Below are 20465 nucleotides of genomic sequence, written 5' to 3'. Positions count from 1 at the left end.
CAATTGCATTTAGCTTGTGGTTGAATGTGTTAGTGTTTGGGGTTCAAGCCTCATTACAGATGTGAACACTTCTATAAAGCAGAACCAGGTTAAGCTGTGATAAAGGAATCTAAAGGCTACTGACACTATTGAGTAAGGGCCTAGAAAAATATTCTTTAAGAAAAACTGCTTTCTCCCCCATTACAGTTGTATTTTAAATCGGAGTTTACCTTTTTCTGTGTAATCTAATTATTTTTATCATTTTATAATTAAAATGATAGACTAACAAATTTTAGTAGAATTATTATCCTAAAGTTACCAGTTTTCAGCTTCTATAAGTCTCCGTTCCCTAGTTTGATTTCCACTTTGGAAGGGCAATGTCATAGTTTTGGAAGGAGGAGACATATTTTACGTGATTATAGAGGATGAGTATTTTTATTCTTTCTTTTTTTGAGATGGAGTCTTATTCTGTTGCCCAGGCTGGAGTGCAGTAACACGATCTCGGCTCACTGCAACCTCCGCTTCCCAGGTTCAAGCGATTCTCCTGCCTCAGCCTCTGGCGTAGCTGGGATTACAGGCACCTGCCACCACGCCTGGCTTATTTATTTTTATTTTTATTTTTTTGTATTCTTAGTAGAGACAGGGTTTCACCATGTTGGCCAGGCTAATCTCGAACTCCTGACCTCAGGTGACCCACCCACCTTGGCCTCCTAAAATGCTGGGATTGCAGGCGTGAACCACCGCGCCCGGCCCCCTGCATTCTTTAGAAATAATAAAATGTCAAAGAATTGCAGAATACATTGGATATGGTTTGGCTCTCATCTGGAATGAGATTTGGCTCCCTCCAAATCTCACCTGGAATTGTAATCCCCATGTGTCAGGGGTGGGGCCTGGTGGTAGGTGATTGGGTCAAGTGGCAAACTTCCCTCTTGCTGTTTTCGTGATAATGAGTGAGTTATCATGACCTGTGTTTTTTTTTTAAAGTGTGTGGCACTTCCCAGTTTGCTCTCTCTTTCTCTAGTAAGAAGAGATCCACCATGGTAAGAAGTGCTGGCTTCCGCTTTGCCTTCTGCCGTGACTGTAAGTTTCCTGAAGGCTCCCAGTCGTGCTTCCTGTTATGCCTGCAGAACTGTGAGTCAATTAAACATTTTTACTTTATAAATTACCCAGTCTTGGGTAGTTGTTTATAGCAGTGTAGAAACGGACTAATAAAACATGTACGTTTAATGTCTCTCAAGTACAGGTTTTTTTTTTTCTTTTTGTTATTCTTCATGTCACATTTGGTTGCTATAGGTAGAGTATGAATCACATAATGGATTTGTTCTCCTATCAAAATCATATACCTTTGGACTATGAGCCTTTGCAAGGGGGTGAAACATTTTATTGCAGTAACTATCAGCACAACAGAATTCTGAATTGCAGATCACTGTTTTGTTGGAAACATCTGACTCATTGATTGTGATTGATTTTGAATCTACTCTCAGAATCAACTGAAGTCCTAAATCCTCTACACATTCTTTCTTAACTCCTTTCCCTTTGATTAAATGCTTTAATCTTCCATTCTTACAGCATCTCTCAATTTCTACACTGTATTATAGTTACCAGTGCCTAGGTCTCACTGTTCCTGTTGGATTGTTTTCCTTTCAAAGGCAAGATAAATGTCGATTCAACTCTGACTTTCTCAAAGATCTAGCTAACTATCCCCTAAAAAGTTAGTGTTCAATGGATATTTGTTGAGTGAATATGTAAGCGTTGACCAATGTAGATAATGTAAGATAATGAATGAGAAAAAGGGATTCAGCTATTAATGGTGTATCTGTTGGAGAATTGGCTTAATATCATACGTGGTGTATGGCGGAAGCTACTGAAACACACGATAGGTGACCCAGATGTCAGTTGTCCCTTTATCATCCTCTTGAAACTATCTATGTTCTCCCCCATTCTAGTAAGAGAGAAGCAAGCATTGGTTAGCGTAGAATCTACTGAAGATCTGCTAGGAAAAGCAGAGGAGTGAGTTGTCTTATAAAAACATTTAGAACTTAGAAAAGTTCATATAGTGGCCTTTTCTTTTCTTTTTCTTTTTTTTTTGGTCCTGGGTTCTTTTTGTCTCTTTTCATCTTTCCTTCTGGAAAGCACTCAGATTTCCCTAAATGTAATCTCCTGCTCTCAAATATTTCTCAAATTTTACAAATCCCTCATCTTTATTATATGTAGAATTTGCCTCTCCTAACTTATTACAATGCTTGCAAAATGCCCTGTGGTTAGCACCCTCCAACCTCCTTAAAATGTATTGGGGAATTATATTCATTCAATAATTCAATGCCACCCTCATTTGTTTTTAATTTTTTCCATAAGTTATTGGGGGTACAGGTGGTATTTGGTTACATGAGTAAATTCTTTAATGGTGATTTGTGAGATCCTGATGCAACCTGATCAATATACACTGCACCATATATGTTGCCTTTTACCCCTCACCCCCCCTTCCAATCTTCACCCCCAAGTCCCCAAAGTCCACTGTATCATTCTTATGCCTTTGCGTTCTCATAGCATAGCTCCCACATGTCAGAACATATGATGTTTGGTTTTCCATTCCTGAGTTACAAAGTCACCTTTATTTAAATGATGAAATGTTGTTAATAATTAATGCATTAACAAACATTAATATTATCAGATAATATGGCTGTCCTAGATACGGCAGATGTAGAAGTTCTGTAGTATACACAGAATTATAGCCATTTCTTTGTTTGGGAAAGTTAAAAAAACTAAGCCCTAGAACAATATGAGCTATGGCACATCTCAGGCATCTTTCACTTTTATGGGCCTAACTGGAAATAATTAGGGAGTTCCTGAATCTGTATGGATCATCATTTTAGACTGCTCAAACACACCTCCATTGCTTGCTGATGGCCAATGGGAAAAGTTGCTCAAATGTTGCTCAAGGAGAATAGAGAATGTAGTGAACCCCTAAAGCTATTTTAAGTAGGATTTCGTGGGGCAAAATTGAGAAAATTTTATTGTTGTTTTCAGTACTCCTGGGATTCTTCTCTTTTCATACTTTTGTCATAAAATACCCCTACCCTTCTACTTACTGTGAAATCAATTTAATGACTCTCAAGACAATTGAATTAGTGTTAACTTGTATAATACTTTGTTAATTTGATGACTATTCAGAACTAGTGATTTGAACACTATTCAGAATTAATGATTAAACAGACATTATAATTATTATTATTTTAATAAGCAGAGCTGATCTCTCCATTTCTCAGAAGCTTTGTCTTGGTGCAGATGTGCAGAGATTCTACTTTGGTTTCCAACAGACTCTTGTCTTCCCACAAGAAACTGTAGATGAGCCTCTTTTATGGCCAAGTCTGCCTTTCTCCTTCAGCTTTTCCTGCCTTAATTCTCTTCTTATACCTAGACAATTTTAGACCATCAAGATTTGAATTTCCTTAGCCTTATCCTGGAAGAAGGAAAAAGATTCCAGTTGGCTTTGGTCAGGGAACTGACCATGTGGTTGTAATAGACATTGGTAGATGAAGTTCTTTGCACACTATCTGAATCAGCCAAAGTGATGAACCAAGAGTTTCCACTGTTGGAAAACTCTTTCTACGAGTCTAGTTACTGCAGGGATCCCCTTGGCTTTATTTTAGGAAACGATCCAATAAGTTGGTAGCCATAGAATAGTTAAAAGAGAGCAGGCTGACTAAGGGTAGATAATCAGAGGGCAGCCAAGCTTTTAGAAGTATCCTTGCAGCTGTAAGAGGTGCCTCTGCATAAGAGCCACACAGTTCTGAAAAATTACAACTGAATGATTTGCCTAATGCATGAAGGAAAATGGAAGAGCTGCCCCCAGTCCCCCAAAAAGAAACACACAGAAGCTATAGACCAGGGGTTACTTTTTGGAATTTTCTGTCCTTTCTGTGGAGTTTCTCCATGAGTTTTTTCATTTAGTACTATTACTGTTCCACTTTATAAACTTAGCTTGGAGGCAAACAAATTTCCATTATAGGGCCTAGAGTTAAATCCATTTTATCTTTTATGAGAACTTAACTGTTAAAGACATTCCAAGAAAACTAAAATAAGTGTTACAAACCCATTTCACAACACTGCTTTATGGATAACCAGAATGAATGTCATCTTCAAATATGAAGGACAGACCCTTCTCTATTTTAAGAAAGAAGTATTTGAAAGTAATTTATACTCAAATTATTTCAACATGAATGTCAGCTGCATTTAGTCTGCATTGCTGAAAAGGTGAATAAAGACAGCTGCTAAACCACTCTGGTTGTTTTTAGAAATATTTCTGTTATTAGGTCAATGGAAGTGAATTGAGACACCTTTGTTTCCTTTATTTTGTTTTATTTATTTTGAGACAGAGTTTGGCTCTTGTTCCCCAGGCTGTAGTGCAATGACGCGATCTCAGCTCACTGCAACCTCCGCCTCCCAGGTTCAAGCAATTCTCCTGCCTCAATCTCCCAAGTAGCTGGGATTACAGGTGTCCACCACCATGCTCAGCTAATTTTTGTATTTTTAGTAGAGACAGGGTTTCACCATGTTGGCCAGGCTGGTCTCAAACTCCTGATCTCAGGTAATCCACGTGCCTTGGCCTCCTAAAGGGATTAAAGGCATGAACCACCATGCCTGGGCTATTTATTTATTTATTTATTTATTGAGACAGAGTCTCTGTTGCCCAGGTTGGAGTGCAGTGGTGCAATCTTGGCTCACTGCAACCTGTGTCTCCCGGGTTCAAGAGATTCTCACGTCTCAGCCTCCCAAGTAGCTGGGATTACAGGTCCATGCCACTACACCTGGCTTATTTTTGTATTTTTTGTAGAGATGGGGTTTTGCCGTGTTAGCCAGGCTGGTCTCAGAGCCAGAGAGAAGAGCATTACAGAGGACATGATGGCATGATGGATTAGTAAATGCTTGGGTCCAGTCTAATAGTCTCTGAAACACCTTCAGTGTTGGCAGGGAGTGGATGGTTTGGATGTGCTTGCAGCACAGGGTGACAGTGTCACCAAAATGTTCTCGAAACTGGAGTCCTTGTCATCAGTGTCCATACAGAGGCCAATGCCTAAACCGTGTATGACGTCTGAGCCTCCAGCTCCCTTTTCTGAGGACAGATTGCAGCAGGCACAGGAGGGGAGGTTGGTTGGAAGAGCTGAGGCAGAGCTCAAGTTTCTTGTACTGCATTTGTCCTTAAAGCCACACTCCTCACAAGACATTCCTTAACTTCTTGTCTCCATGCGGGACCTTAGGTACACAGAATCAAACTGACTCAGTCAATCATCTTCCCTGATACCAACACAATGTCATATCTCTTCAAATAATAACTCCATGGCTACTGTGGTCTCCTTTTGTCTCTTTTTCCAGTTTCCACCTCTTTCTGTGAATTAGCACTTAATCTGAACATGTAACTATCTATCTCCCATCAAGGACTTAATATACATATATTCCAAAACATATAAAGTATTGCTTAGTGTATAATTTTAGAATTCACAAAAATACATTATTTGGTATGAACTATACATACTGCACCTTTTTCAAATCATTTACCCTTATGTTTTTGACATTTATAATGACAAATGTACCTTGATTCTTCTCACCGCAGTATAGTATTCCATGGCACAGTTATATCACAATTTTATTATTCCTCCACTAACGGACATTTAGATTGTTTCCAAATTTTTGTTACTATAAGTTTTACAGCATGAACAATACTCTAACAAGCAACTGTGTACATGTTTCCTGTTAATTTGTGCTGTGTTTTCTCTGGAGTAAATGGCAAGAATTAGGATTTCTGAGTTTTGAGGCGTATGTATTTTCAAATTTGTTTTTCAGAATGGCTGTGTCAACCTTTTTTCCTACCTGGAGTACAGGACAGTACTCAAATAAAAATGCGTGCCAACAGCAGTCATCTCTGATGACTGGTTATGATATTATGTTATGATGTGGTTATGATATTATCTAAGGGTGGATAGTTTGAGGTTCTTGACAAAGCCTTTCCATAGGATTAAGCTTGATCACCGGGGAAGCATTTCTAGGTGACCATGTGAAAGATAAGACAGAAATGACCATGGAATCAGCCACCACGTAGTGCTCTATTTGTCAGTGTGTTGGTGTTATTAGGAAGCTGATGGAATTTGACGCATCACATTATGCACTGACTTCACACCAACTCTTAGGCCCCAACTTATGGCCTAGCCACTCCTTTCAATCTGCTGGCAGCCAAGCAGGATACTCTGGGGTCGGCAACTTGCTAAAGTGAGCATCCACCTCTGCCAGCAGGCTTGAATTAAGCAGCTACGTAGAAAACAGCTGTGAAAGATTCATCAATCACAGGATGTCTATTATTGGAATTAAAACACCTTCTAACGGTGGCATAGATTTGCATTGATTGCTCTGGGCTGCGAGTAGCACCCTGCATTTCCTGTTTACTCTGCATGGCTTCTCTGCCTTTGGACTGAAAGCTCAGATGTACGGGCTGATTTCTTTTCTTTCTTGGAGCCTACTTCTGTAGTACAGAGACAATGGGGTGTTACATGGAATACAGATATTTCAGGTGATGTGATTGGTGTGCAGCCATTAAACTTGATATTATTGCAAACAATTCTTTGACAATTAAAAATGGGAACATATGATTTGACAATGACATTTTATGCTAATTCAGAGTGTCAGAGGCAAGCTGGGACCTGCTGTTTGGCACTGAAATATGGTATATGGAAACAAGCGAAGGCTATGTCTGAAATCAGGACTTTGGAAAATAGGGATGGTGGCTGTATTTACATAATTGTCTCTCATATCATTGCTCCGTCTCCTTGCATAGCTGAATGAGGGGTTGTAGTTTATATTGAGGACAGTTTTATTAGAAGGATTTTTCTCTTGTTTATGAGGTATGTTATGACAGTCTTTTGGGGTCTTCTCAAAGTGCCCTGAATTTCATGACGAATAATAATGATTGATAATTTGTTATTGATAATTATATCAACTGTTATTATAATTTATAATTTTTCTCTTGCTATTGTAATTGATAATTTTTCAGTTGCTATTGTAATTAATAATTTGTTGAACATGCATCTGACATAGCGTTAAATACTTTATATAAAATGTCAATGAATCCTTACAATGATTTAAATTCTGAATATGATTATGCCCGTTTTCAAAACACGATGTCTACATAAACAATTTAAATTGATTTATTTGCGCAAAGGTGGCCAGTATTAAAATGTTCCTGGAAGCGTGAATTTGTCAGGCCCATCCGAGGGGAGGTAAAAATGCCAGGAGCTAAAATTCACCTGGCATTACCAAAGACGAACTTCTGTCCAGCTTTACATAGTCTTTCCTCAGCTTCTGTGCAGCTTCCCTTTGTGTGGTCTACTTTTATGCTGTTACCTTAGGTCACTTGCATGTCACATTCAGACTTTCATTTTTCACGTGGTCAGTGCATATTTTAAACTATAATATGGCAGTGCCAAATACATGCTTACTGTTCAATTTCAGGAGAATTGGAAGTTTTGTCTATATAGCAGCGTCTATTTGTGTAACTGAAAATATTTTCTTCATTTTTAAAATGAAAATAATAATTAAAAAAAATACAAGTTCAATTACTTAATAATAATGAAAGAAAATTTCCTAGTGTGGTCATTAAGACAAGAATGGGAGTCATTAGTCTGAATTGAGGGTTCAATGGATAAATGCATGGTTTACTGAAATTACATTTACATGTATTTCTGCATTTAAAAATATAATATGTAGGTTCTTGTTTTATTCAGAAAAAGCAGAGAACGCATGTTTTTTGCATCATAGTACTTTCCTCTCCTAGGAGCAGTTTCCCACTAAGAAGATCTCTCTTGCGCCCCAAAGCTTTGTCCTTTCTGGGAAAGTTGCTTTCAGCCCACTTGTTGCTTTACTGGAGCCTCAAGGCTAAACAATAGGACAAAACATACCATGCAGGAAGAAGCTCTAAGACTGGATGCAGGAAATACCAAACCAAGGAGTAGAGCAATGGACAGAGCATAACTGCCATCACATTAATAAAGGGACTTAAATGTTGATTTGATTTGTGAAATATGGCAAATCCCCAAACATTCTTTGATATAAGTTAGGGTGTAAATGCATAACACAAAACATAGTTTCTTGATTTTTTTTTTTTTTTTTTTTTTAATAGACAGGGTCTTACTCTGTCACCCAGGCTGGAGTACAATGGCATGATCTCAGCTTACTGCAGTCTCAACATCCCAGGCTCAGGTGATCCCCCTAGTAGCTAGGACCACAGAGGCATGCCACCAAGCCCAGCTAATTTGTGTGTGTGTGTGTGTGTGTGTGTGTGTGTGTGTGTGTGTATTTTGTAAAGACAGGGTTTTGCCATGTTGCTAAGGCTGATCTCAAACTCTTGAGCTCACGTGATCCTCCTGCCTCGGCCTCCCAACGTGCTGGGATTACAGGTGTGAGCCACCATACCTGGTCGTTTTTTTGAATTATTTTTGATGCTTCTCTTTCTCTTACCTTATATCTAATTTTATACAAAAAAGTTTGAAATATAACTGCTTTTATCAAATATAATTGCTTCTTATCACCTCTACTGTTAAAGTGGTCCCAGTCACCATCACCTCTCATCTGAATGACCGAAACAGCCTATTTCATCCTTGCCTCTCACGGTCACATCAGCCAGAGTGAATCTTTCCAAAAGGAGTCAGGTTCTGTTCCTCTGCTTGAAAACTTCAAGTGGCCACTCTTCTTACTCAGTCAAAGGTGTTGAAATGGCTTGTGGGTCTATATATGCTGTAGGTCCTATATATGCTACCCCCCACTGCCCTCTGTCCTCTCTGACCTCTTTTCTCACTACCCTCCCCAGCTCCCCAACCCTGACCACTGCTAGGACACTGGTCTCTCTGTTCCCCCTTAAAAGAGTCAGTCACATACTGCCTTTACACAGGCTGTCCCTAGATGTCCACACGACTGGCTTCCTTACTGTTTTTACATTTCTGCTCAATATGAATGCTTAAATGAAGTCTACCCTGACCACTCTTTAAAAAATAACAATTTAAAAACAATTGTTTAAAATAACAATCACTAAAAAAATAACTACCCTGATTACTCTTTAAAATATAATAATTAAAAAAATTTTTAAAAGAGTGGTCAGTGTAGTTATTTTTTAAAGTGGTCAGGATAAACTTAATTTAGGCAGTCATTCGCAGTGTCCTTAAAAATACAAACTAAATATCATTACAAACAAGATGTAAATAAAAATCTCCTTTAAAAATATGTCCCTGTCAAAAAGATAAGTAAATATCTTTTAAATAAGGTATTTCAGAAATGAATAGAAATTGAATATGCAAATAACTATGCATATTTGTTTGAGTTTGGGGCATAATAGAAATTAAAATCAGTTGGACTGTGTGTGGTATTTCCCCTAAATGTTTTTAAATAATTTTTGAATTTTTTGGTAAGTTGCCTGCTTTTTAATTTCTGGAACCAAAAGCCATACATGCTGTTTCTTAATAAAAAAAATAATTTTTTAAGAATAATATTAGATTTACAGAAAAGTTGCAAAGATAGTACACAGAGTTCTCATAAGCTCTACACCAATTTCCCCTAATTTAACATCTTAAATTAATATGGTACGTTTATCACAACCAATGAGCAAATATTGTTATGTCATTATTAACCAAAAAGTCTATACTTTATACAGATTTGTCAATTTTTACCAAGGCTCTTTTTTTCTTTTCTGGAATCTGCTACAAGACACCAAATTACATTTCATCTTCGTCTCCCTGGGCTCTTCTTGACTATGAATACGTCTCAGACTCTCCCGATTTTTGATGTCCTTGAGAATTTTGAGGCATCTACCGGTTGTTGTTTTGTAGAGTGTCTCCCCATTGGGATTTGTGTGATGATTTTTCTCAAAATCAGGCTGTGGTAATATGCTTAGAGAGTGAAAACCACAGAGGCAAAGTTCCATCTCATCACATCCTACCAAGGACACACCCTATCAACATGACTTATCATGGCTTATGTTGTCCTTGATCACCTGGCTGAGGTAGTGTGTGTCAGATTTCTCCACTGTAAAATTAGTCTTTATTTTATTGTTTTTACTTTCTAAGCTGTATTTTTTCAAAAACATGGCATTGTAATCAGCTCACACTGGTGGAGTGGGGAGTTATGCTTCTTCTCCTTGGGTACAGAGTATCTACCTAAGTTGTTTGAAATTCCTCTGCATAGGAGATTGTCTCTTTTCTCCTATTTATTTATTTAGTCATGTATTTACATCAGTATGGACTCACTCCTATATATATTATACTTTGGGTTATAATCCAATACTATGGTATTTATTTGTTGTTCAAATTGTTCCAGCTTCGGCCATTGGGAGTTCTTTCAGTTGTCTTCTGTATCCCTTTGAGATATGCAGCCATTGTGCATGAGTGCGTGTTGGCGTGTTTAACACTTTCTTACTTTCTGGCACAACAAAATGTTCCAGGTTTATCATATATATTCCTTGCCCCAGTCCTAGAGTCAGCCATTTCTCTGAGGACCTTTGGTTCTTTAATGGACGATGAGATAGATCACCATCTAGGTTGCGAATATGCTTGTTGATACTGGGGTATCATTGATTTTAGGCCCACTCATCTTCAAAGCAAAAGCATGTACCAGCCACTCTTTTTGAACATTGTCCTTACAAACCAAGTCCTCACTCTATTTTAGTCACTATAGGGGAAATGTAGCCCCTGATTAAATCCTATTGACTCTGTTTAATTATTTATACATGTATGCATGCATTTAAGAAAATATAAGTGAATCAACATTAGTTCACAAGTGAAAAAAAATAGCATCCATGGTGATTTCACTTCCCTGAGGGTGAAGCTTGCTGGAGAGGTCAGCAGCATCAATCTCAAGTGGAAAGCACAGGCCTATCATTTGCAGTGCCCTTAGAAATAAAAACTTAATATCATTACAAACAAGATATAAACCAAAATCTCCTTTAAAAATCTGTCCCTGCCAAAAGGATAAGTAAATATCTTTTAAATAAGGTACTTAAGAAATAAATACAAATTGAATATGCCAATAACTATGTATATTTGTTTGAGGTTGGGGCATAATAGAAACTCAAATCTGTTGGGTTATAGTATTTCCCTTAAATTTTTTTTTAATAATTTTTGGATTTTTTTGATAAGTCACAGTTTTTAATTTCTGAAACCATAAGTAACACATGCTATTTCTTAATAGCTTTTTTTTTTGCATTGCAACCTTAAAGAAATATCTGTTTCAATACCTATAGATTAATGACATTTTAAATGACTACATGTATCCCTGTGTATCATATAGTATCATAACTAATTGATCAAATCACTATTAATGGACATTTATGCTGTTTTTCACAATGTACTCAACAATACCTCACTGGAGAACCTTGTCTATTATTTGCCTAAGTATTTTTTAAAGGGCGGATTCCTACAAATGAAATTTCTGTGACAGTGTAGATAGGTATAAGTTTTTATTCAGTTTCCTAAAGTGCTCTCCAGAAACAAACCAAATTGAGATGTGTATTAACCATTCATGAACGTGACCAATCCTTCACATGTGTGCTAATTCTGTTTTCTAATGCATACTAATTCTTTACATTTTTGCAAATCTGAATTTTAGCTTTTTTTATTATTAGTGAGTATATTTTCAGAATATGTTGGCTATTTGCACTTCCTTGGTGAATTGCCTCTACAACTTCCTATGCTATTTTTATATTGTGATTGCTAGCTAGATTTCTTTTCTTACTGACATGTAAGAATTAATTGTATATTAAAGATAGCGGTACTCTGTCTTAAGCTACCAGCGCTTTTCTAGGGTTTCATTTGATTTTTGACTTTCTGTATCTTTTTCTTTCCTTTCCTACAAAGCTTTTCATTTTACTCTACTCAATCTTTCCTTTATGACTTGTAATATTGGAATCATGGTAAAAAAAAGAAAAAAAGAAAAATTCTTAGTTCATTACTAAGATTAAGAATGTTGATTAAAAACATGTGTTTATGCTTTGGAGCATATTTTTAATTGTTACAAATTTTAAAATGTAAACTGTTTTCAGGAAACCTCTTAATCTACTTATGTATTGCTTAAAGAGGATTAAAAAGTGCTTTGTATTTTTTATCCTCTTAAAATTATTTATTTCATATCAATGTAGATGTTTAAAAACAATTACACACTGACCATATGAACATAAGTATTTTGTTCTTAATATTTTTTTCCACCAGAAGAAACTGAATTATCCATTTTTGTCATTGGAAAAAAATGGGCAGTTTTTAAAAGAGGCAAAATTAATATTTCATTAAATGGGAAAATTTCTGTATTCAATTCACTTTGTTGAGATGAATAGAATTATACATTATTGCTAGCAAAGAAAAGATCAAGATGATGTTATGTAAATTTACATTAGTACTTAACAGTTGCTGTAGAATGAATCCAATAGATCTATTTGTATTTATTAGTGACTTTACATTAGATTCTTCAGTTTTTGTTGAAAGGCATAGTCCAAGTGTTACAGATTAATGGGTACCCTGAACCTAGAATTCCATGTTTCCTCTTCCTTATCTCTTATATGGAAGGACAGAGGAGACCACGCATCTACAAAAATTGTCTATTTTTAAATCCCTATCCCAAAAACATGTTTTCTAGTGAAAGGACAGGAATGGTGCATAGAACTTTTAGGGAGGTGGGCCAAAGAAGGCTGAGAATTAGTGAACAGTCATGATGTAGGGCTGAGCACTCTACCTGTGTGAGCTCTCCTTGCTCCCTGAGCTCTGCTGGGTCCCTGAGTCTGGTCACTTTCATTGGGTGGCACTCAGCTACTGCCACAGGGCACGCTAGCAGAGCACCAGCTAGCGGCGACTGGTGACCTGGCTTCTTGGAGCCTTCACTGGAAAACAAACTGAGCACACAATGGGCAATCTTTTAAATTCCATTCCAAATAATTATATTTACAGAGTGGAGATAGAGTGCTCAACGGGATGGGGCTGAAGAGCCCTGAATTACCCACATTGATCCACGCAAGTGATGGATATGTTCCCCACTGGAGAGGAAAGCCTCACAGAGTGAAGCGCTTTATCTTCTATTTAAAAACTCGATGGGCAAATCCATCAGGCTATTTGACAGGTAAATTAAGCAGGGTGCAGCTTCCAGGGAGCCCAACTCATATTCTGACCAGGCAGCAACAAATCACAACCTGTTCCATCCACTGGGCTTCCCCTTCAGGAGCTTAACAGGCTCAAAAACCAGCCTCAGAATTGATGCCTCTCAGTCTGCCTTGCCATCCCAGCCAACTCGTTGAGAGTCACCAACAGGTGCTGTCACTTCTCCTGGATATGGAGGCTATTCCCGGAACAGGCAGGCTTTTCTTCTTGCACAACTCACCCCAAGGGTAATTCATTCATTCCCAGGGCTTGGGGGAAGCTGTGGCACTTATGAGGCACAGCTTGGTCACTGGTGGACCATTACAGTGAAGTAAGTGAATTCCTTTCAGGAACAGAGAGAACCAATACTTTCCATTTAGTTTCACTATAATTGGAGAGAAAAACATAACACCAGCCAAGGGATGGGGGACAGAAAAGAGCTACAGAGGTCACCTTCCTGAAGAGAGATACTCTGTTGGCTGCACAAGAGGAATTAAATAAACAAATTCTATGTCACTTGTTTGTTAAACATATAGTGGATTACATTGCCTGAGGTGCAATTGTGAATAATATACTTGTGGCCTTGTCCACAAGGAATAAAATACTCATGCCACATGTGTATGTTTTTAATGTACCAATACATAATTAGATTGCTAATTAAAGACTATGTCCTGGTCACTGCAGATAAACAAACATAAATGATGGATATATTTTTCCCAGGCCTTCATCCCTTCATGGCTATAGCTTCTTTAGTGTTTTTCTCGAGCTCAGCCCTGCAGACAACACTGCCAATTAATTTCAGCCTTTTTCAGCACTATCAGTGATGTATTATTGGACTGATTTCACAGTTGATGGGATCAATGCTCAGTATCTTTCATCCATTCCTTCTTTCCCTCAACTGATATTGAGTGTCTACTATGTACCAGGCACTGTTCTGAGGTCTTGCCCTAGAGGTCTGGGGGCCTTTAAAGTCCCTCACCCCCAGGCAATGCCTCTCTTCACAGAAGCTCTTTCCTCCTTGTAGGTCTGCCCCACTCCATGCTGGACATGTAGGCTGAGGCTGGATGGAGGTTCACAGAGCAGGACTCATCACCACACTGAACCATGTTTCTATAGTGGCAAATGCTATCGTGGCTTTGGGTTCCCATTTGAGGAGCAGGACTTGGATGTGATTCCTTTGGGCCCTCCCTTTGCTGTGAGGAGCCTGACACGTTGTCTTGATAACCTGCTGGATGTTCCACTGGTGCTTAAACTGAGGTGCTGTCTGGCTCTTGCCAGTCCTTGCAGGGGTTTAATAGCTGTCCTCTAACCCTTCAGCTCCATATCAGGATCCATCTACCCTTCCCCACCTTCCTGGATGGCCTGCTCACAGAAGGGTCCTGTGTGTGGTCCCCCCAGACTCCCACTCACAAACAAATGTACAGAAACGTAGGGCTCATTCCTGACTCCTGCCTCTCCTGTACCCCATATGCAGTCCACAAAAACTACTGCTTATTTCATCCTCAAAATGGGCCTGTATCTAGCCATTCTCTTCATCTCCTGGTCCAAGGTACTGTCATCGCTCCTTGAGCTACTAACATGGCCCCAGACCAATCTCTCTGTAGTCACTCAGGCACCCTCCAGTTTGCTCCTCACCTGCAGCTAGAGTGGCTTTGTTAAAACAGATCTGAGGACTCTCGTCCTCCTCCTCACCACTCCACCATGCTTCAACTCTTTAGTACCTTTCTCTTCTCCTTAAGATGAAAACGAAACTCCTTAACTTTGTTTCCTTCGGTCAGTCTACCTTTTTGTTGTTGCTGGTGTTGTTTTATTTTTTAAATAAACAATAATGGAATACTTGTAGATTTATAGAAAAATTTCAATTATAGTACAGATGACTCCTGGATACCCCTTGCCCAGTTAACATCTTAAATTACTCAGGATTGCATTTGCCAAAACAAACAAATTAGCATTGATGCATTACTAATAACTGAACTCCAGACATTATTAGGATTTCACCACATTGCCGTTAGCCTAATTTGGTTTTTGATCCAGGGGACTATAGTATTTAATGTTTGATCTGTTTTTTTTTTTTTTTTCCCAATAAAAAGGCCCTCAATAATTACCAGGGACAGCAGGTGTGGATGGGAACTGCCCCAGGTCACTTTATCTAGAGTGCAGGAGGATGGCGCTCCTCTACCTTCACCTCCCCCCACATTCTCAGTGCTCCAGACATGCCAACCTTCTTTGGCTCTTGCTACTCATTTTCCCTTCACATGAGATCTTCCCATTCATCTTCTCCTGGCCAATGGCTATGGACACATTCTCACACAAATCTTCCCTGACCTCCAGAACTACGTCAAATGACTGTTCTCACTTTTTTTTTTTTAATGTAGTATTGCACTCTTCCTTTCCTCTCCTTCCTTCCCTTCTCCCTCCCCTACCTCCCCTTCCCCTTCTACTTCCGCTTCCACTTCTGCTTCCCCTTCCCGTTCCCTTCCCTTCCCTTCCCTTCCTGTCCCTTCCCTTCCCTTCCCTTCCCTTTTTCCTTTCCTTTCCTTTCCTTTCCTTTTTCTGTTCTGTTCCATTCCATTGCAGTTGTACTTAGTTCTGTGAGGTTATTTGATTGAATTCTACCTTATGAGCCCGCAAGCTCCATGAGGGAAGGGGCAATGTTTCATTTTTCCCTCCCTTGTCTCCTCTGTGCCAAGAACACAGAGTGAGTACTGATATGAATAATTCTTTGTTGAATACCTGAGAAAATGTGCCTCTTTGATACTACAGTGCCATTCCGTACATGCCACGGTGTTCTCTGAATAGCAGGCTCCACCTGCCTAGCTCCATCCTCTCCCACCAGCCTTCCTTATGCATTTATATTACTCTAGTGGAAATGTCTAGTTTTCAGGCTTTGTCCATGATAGGCATTGGATATATAAATGTTCAATGAATAAATGTCTCTATTTATACAGTCGTCTTTACACCATGAATTAGTCAGGACTCTTCCAATTGTAAGTGACAAGTCCCTATTCAAACTACTTTACTAAAAACGATGTGGAAGGCAGAAGTAAGCAGTGAGTCACATAAAAGGGAAATAGAGGGGATGGCTAATTTCCATTGTGGCCTTGATCTGGGTACTTAGAGGCCACCAGGAGGCCATCTTACTCCCTCTCTCCCTACTCTGCTTGCTTTTGTGTTGATTCCGTGCTCAGGCGGATTGCTCTTGTGTGGTGAAAATGACCAGTGGCCATGTCAAGCTCATAAGGTCTTTAGAAGTTAAAGCTCAGAAGATAGTAATGTGTTATGCTATCAATATCAATATCCATCCCCAACAAAAGATTCTGAATTGGCCTTGCTTGGCCAACAGGCCCATCTGTGACTCAATCTCTGTGACTGGGGAAGTGATTTATACTAATTGGCCAATGGGAATAACATACTCAGCCCCTGGAGCGGGAGGCCAGGACCCACGATTCATGGTCCTGCTGGATGGAAATGGGACTGGCCAAAAAGTAGAGCTGCTCACTATAATCCCTGGCTTCCAGAAGTCTCACAGTAAGAAATAGATTTCTAGCCTCTCTCTGTTACTTGTTTTCACTCTTTAAAATAGTTAAGTTGCACGTAGCAATACACCTTTTTCTTTCTGATAAACACCTGTATTGAAGCAGATATTTGATGCAGTATGAATTAATGATTTGTATGCAGAATACCGTCAAGGTTGATTTTCTCTTTTCTTTAAGTGAAAACCAACTTTTAACTTAAAAATTTCTGGTCTTTGGGCTCAGTGTTCCATATTTTACTTGGTATATTTTCTGGAAGTAGAAAAGAAAGTTAAACTACCTCTCTAGCATCCCTTTGGAGTAAATTTAGTTTCAAAACATTATTTAAGAAGAAGTTTAAAAAAAATAATATAACAAGCTGAGAAATTCTTCTGTTTTCCAGATTAATCATAGAATGACATGCTGTGATTATTTTAATATTCTGGTTAACTTAGAGTTACCCAAAATACCCTTCACTGATATTTTACAAAAATAAGGCCTGAAATTATTTAATCTTTACTATGTAATTTCGGAGAGGCTTCAGACACATTTAGGTTATTTAATTTGAGCACCACAGTCAGGCAACTGTGAAAAAAGTGTGTATTTGTTTGTTCGTTTGTTTAGGTCAGGGGCCAGCAAATGTTTTCTACAAAGGACCAGGTAATAAATATTTTAGACTTTGTAGGTCACGTGTTCTCTACCTTTACTCAAAAGGGTGGCAGGCCAGGCACAGTTGCTCATACCTGTAATCCCAGCACTTCGGGAAGCCAAGGTGGGAGGATCATTTGAGGGCAGGAGTCCGAGACCAGCCTGACCAACATGGTGAAACCCCATCTCTACTAAAAATACAAAAAAATTAGCCAGGCGTGGTGGCACATGCCTGTCATCCCAGCTACTTGGGAGGCTGAGGCAGGAGAATTGCTTCAACCTGGGAGACAGAGGTTGCAGTGAGCCGAGATTGCGCCACTGCACTCCAGCCTGGGAGACAGAGTGAGCCTCCATCTCAGGAAAAAAAAAAAAAAAAAAAGGTGGCAAAGCAACCACAGACAATAAACAAATGAACTGTGTGCAGCTGTGTCCTAATAAAATTTTGTTTATAAATACAGGCAACAGGTACTTTTGGCCTGGGCCATAATTTGCAGACCTCTTATTTAGATTCTGCATACACAGAATTTATGGTTGTTATCTTGTGGTCATAATCAAATGTTGTTTAGGTGTTTGCAGTATACTCTCATAGCATGGTTTAAGGAAGAGAGTCTTGAAGAAGAAATCATACACTTAAGGGGTCCTGGATCTATATGTTGACTATAGTCCAATTGCTTCATCCCTCTAAGCCTTTATTTTCCAAACCATAAATAGGGCCATTGAAAACTGTTCTACCAATCTTAGAGTTATTTGGTGAATCAAATAAAGAAATGTGTGAGAAAAGGAATTGAATACATAGTTATTTTCCACCATAAGGTACAATTGATTTAATTTTATGGCACAGCAATTGTCAAAATATTTGAGGAAAAGAGAAAAACCATCTGAAAAAAATAATATGAGTTAAGAACCCTATAAGAAACAGATGAACAACACACATATTAAGATCATTTTTTTTTTTTTTTTTTGAGACGGAGTCTTGCTCTGTCACCAGGCTGGAGTACGGTGGTGCAATCTTGGCTCACTGCAACCTCCGCCTCCCGGGTTCAGGTGATTCTCCTGCCTCAGCCTCCCAAGTAGCTGGGACTACAGGCGCCCACCACCATGCCAGGCTAATTTTTGTATTTTTAGTGGAGATGAGGTTTCACCATGTTGGCCAAGATGTTCTCGATCTCCTGACTTTGCAATCTGCCCACCTCTTCCTCCCAAAGTACTGGGATTACAGGCGAGAGCCACTGAGCCCAGCCTTAAGGTCATTTTTGTAGGGTTTTACACAAGGACTATTTAGAAAGATGTGGACAAAATATGAGGAAGTTACAAGGGTAGTGCAGTAATGTGGGAGAAGCAACCTCAGAACTTACTGACCTGAGAACCAGAAGGAGGAAGGAATGTAGGAAGCTGCCAAAAGAACAGCTGTGCCCTTCAGTCCAGGGACACAACTAAAGTGACCCTGAGACACAAATATCCTGCCCACATCCTCCTTCTTCCCTCTTCTCTCCTGGTTGATGCCTCCAACTGGTTGAACCCAACCAGAACCCGTTCCAAGCAGGTGAATGTCCCTGGGCAGAGAACAAGGTGAACAGTAGTTGAGAGGGGACGTGAAGGTGCAGACAGAAGCAATTCAAAGTGACATGACACCTATATCTTCTCAGCTAGCCTACACATAGCTTATAGGTGATATTTTGCATGTTGCATTTTTCTCCTTTTTCTTTGTTGGCATGTTTATTTGTTGTATAGCATCATTGTAACTAAAGCCCATTGGTAAACTTACACAGATTAAAGCAAAGTCCAGAATACTTTGGAACTAAATAAAAATAGCCTATAGAGAAATTAAAACTTGGCTGAAAATAAAAATGGGATAAAATGCTGCCTGCTACTCGTTCTTTACCTTCTCATTGAATTGGTATTTTCTGTTACTGTATACTAATATATTTATGCCGAAGTGAAAGGGGAACTCTGATAAAAGTCGTGCTAGGCTATTATAAATGCTTAGCCCAGTGTGTAAAAAAAATTCCAACAAAACAAAACAAAAACTCTCACCAAAACAGAGCAAAAGCTCTCTTAGTTACTAGCAAAAAAATCTATCTGTTGAAAATTTGACCAGTGTGCATGTTTAGACTTATTTTATCATGTCTGTTAAACTAACCCAAACTCAAATAACTAGCATTTTCAAGTTGCTTTAAAGAACATACTCAAATTTTCAGAGAAAGAAGCTAATTTTTGAAAAGCCTACATTAAAAATGGGTTTTGGAAAGCCTGACAACTTCCGTGATATGGTTTAGGATGAGCTCTTGCTCGTCTCTGCCTGTTACACCTTTAAGTCTATGCCAGAGTCCAGCATTGGGTGGGAGGAAGGATCTGTCACTTTGGAGGACCCTGCAAACCCAGAGATATTATCAAGCCTTGATTGAAGATGAGAATCATGACCCTGGGCATTGTGAAGACCTAATTAACTAGAACACAGTTCATCTTGATTGAGTGTATGTAACCAAAGCAGGAAAGTGGGCTATTATATTCCAACAATAAAGGAGAAAACAAGAGTACTTCATGGTCAACTCTCAATTTGCAGAATATTTGAATAACTCAGATCCTACCGTTCCTGAGCATTTTGATTAAAGACAGCTCCTTGCACATGTTTTCTCATTGTTTTCAGCATTTCAGAGGCAGCTCTGATATTTCCAATTCCTGATCATTCTAATGAAAGTAAGGTTGTTATAGGCATATAGGTATAGGTACATTGTATAGGTATACCCTATGCATCTTATTTTAATTTGCAATTATTCTTAGTTATTTGTTTACTTGATTTTGTGATTTGTTTGCCCCATTTGATCATAAATTTGTGACTTGTTCTCCATTGTATTTCTTATGCTTAGCACAGTGCGTGACACAGAGTGGATGTTCAATAGATATCCTTTGAATGAATGAAAGAATGAATATATAACCCATAGGTAAAGGGACAATAAACCTGGCAGGCTGGTGATATACACGAAGGTAGAGTAATTGTTAGGCTTGCCTGAATGTCTGTCTTAACATAGTCTTGAAAGAAACTAGGCTTTCTTTATTACTGACGTGCTTTCTTCATTATCATAGACAATGGAGGCTGCTGTGAAACGTGGCTTGTGAAAAGAATACATATGTCAAGTTCTAAAATATGCAGTGCTACAAATCATGAGGATTG

General features: G+C 38.7%; 1 long non-coding RNA gene across 1 annotated transcript in view; it reads left to right on the top strand.

Moving 5' to 3' along the window:
* The first annotated feature begins 999 nt into the window (after positions 1–999).
* The window catches only part of LOC135966456 (uncharacterized), a 450675-nt gene continuing 431209 nt past the window's right edge, over positions 1000–20465 (top strand). Inside the window, exon 1 of the long non-coding RNA XR_010579776.1 lies at positions 1000–1110. This is a non-coding gene — a long non-coding RNA (uncharacterized lncRNA). The remainder of the gene's footprint in view (positions 1111–20465) is intronic.

This window comes from Macaca fascicularis, chromosome 12 (genome assembly GCF_037993035.2).
Source record: "Macaca fascicularis isolate 582-1 chromosome 12, T2T-MFA8v1.1".
Classification (NCBI taxonomy): domain Eukaryota; kingdom Metazoa; phylum Chordata; class Mammalia; order Primates; family Cercopithecidae; genus Macaca; species Macaca fascicularis.
Note: the sequence above shows the minus strand (reverse complement) of the source record. Positions and strands in the feature narration are given on the sequence as shown.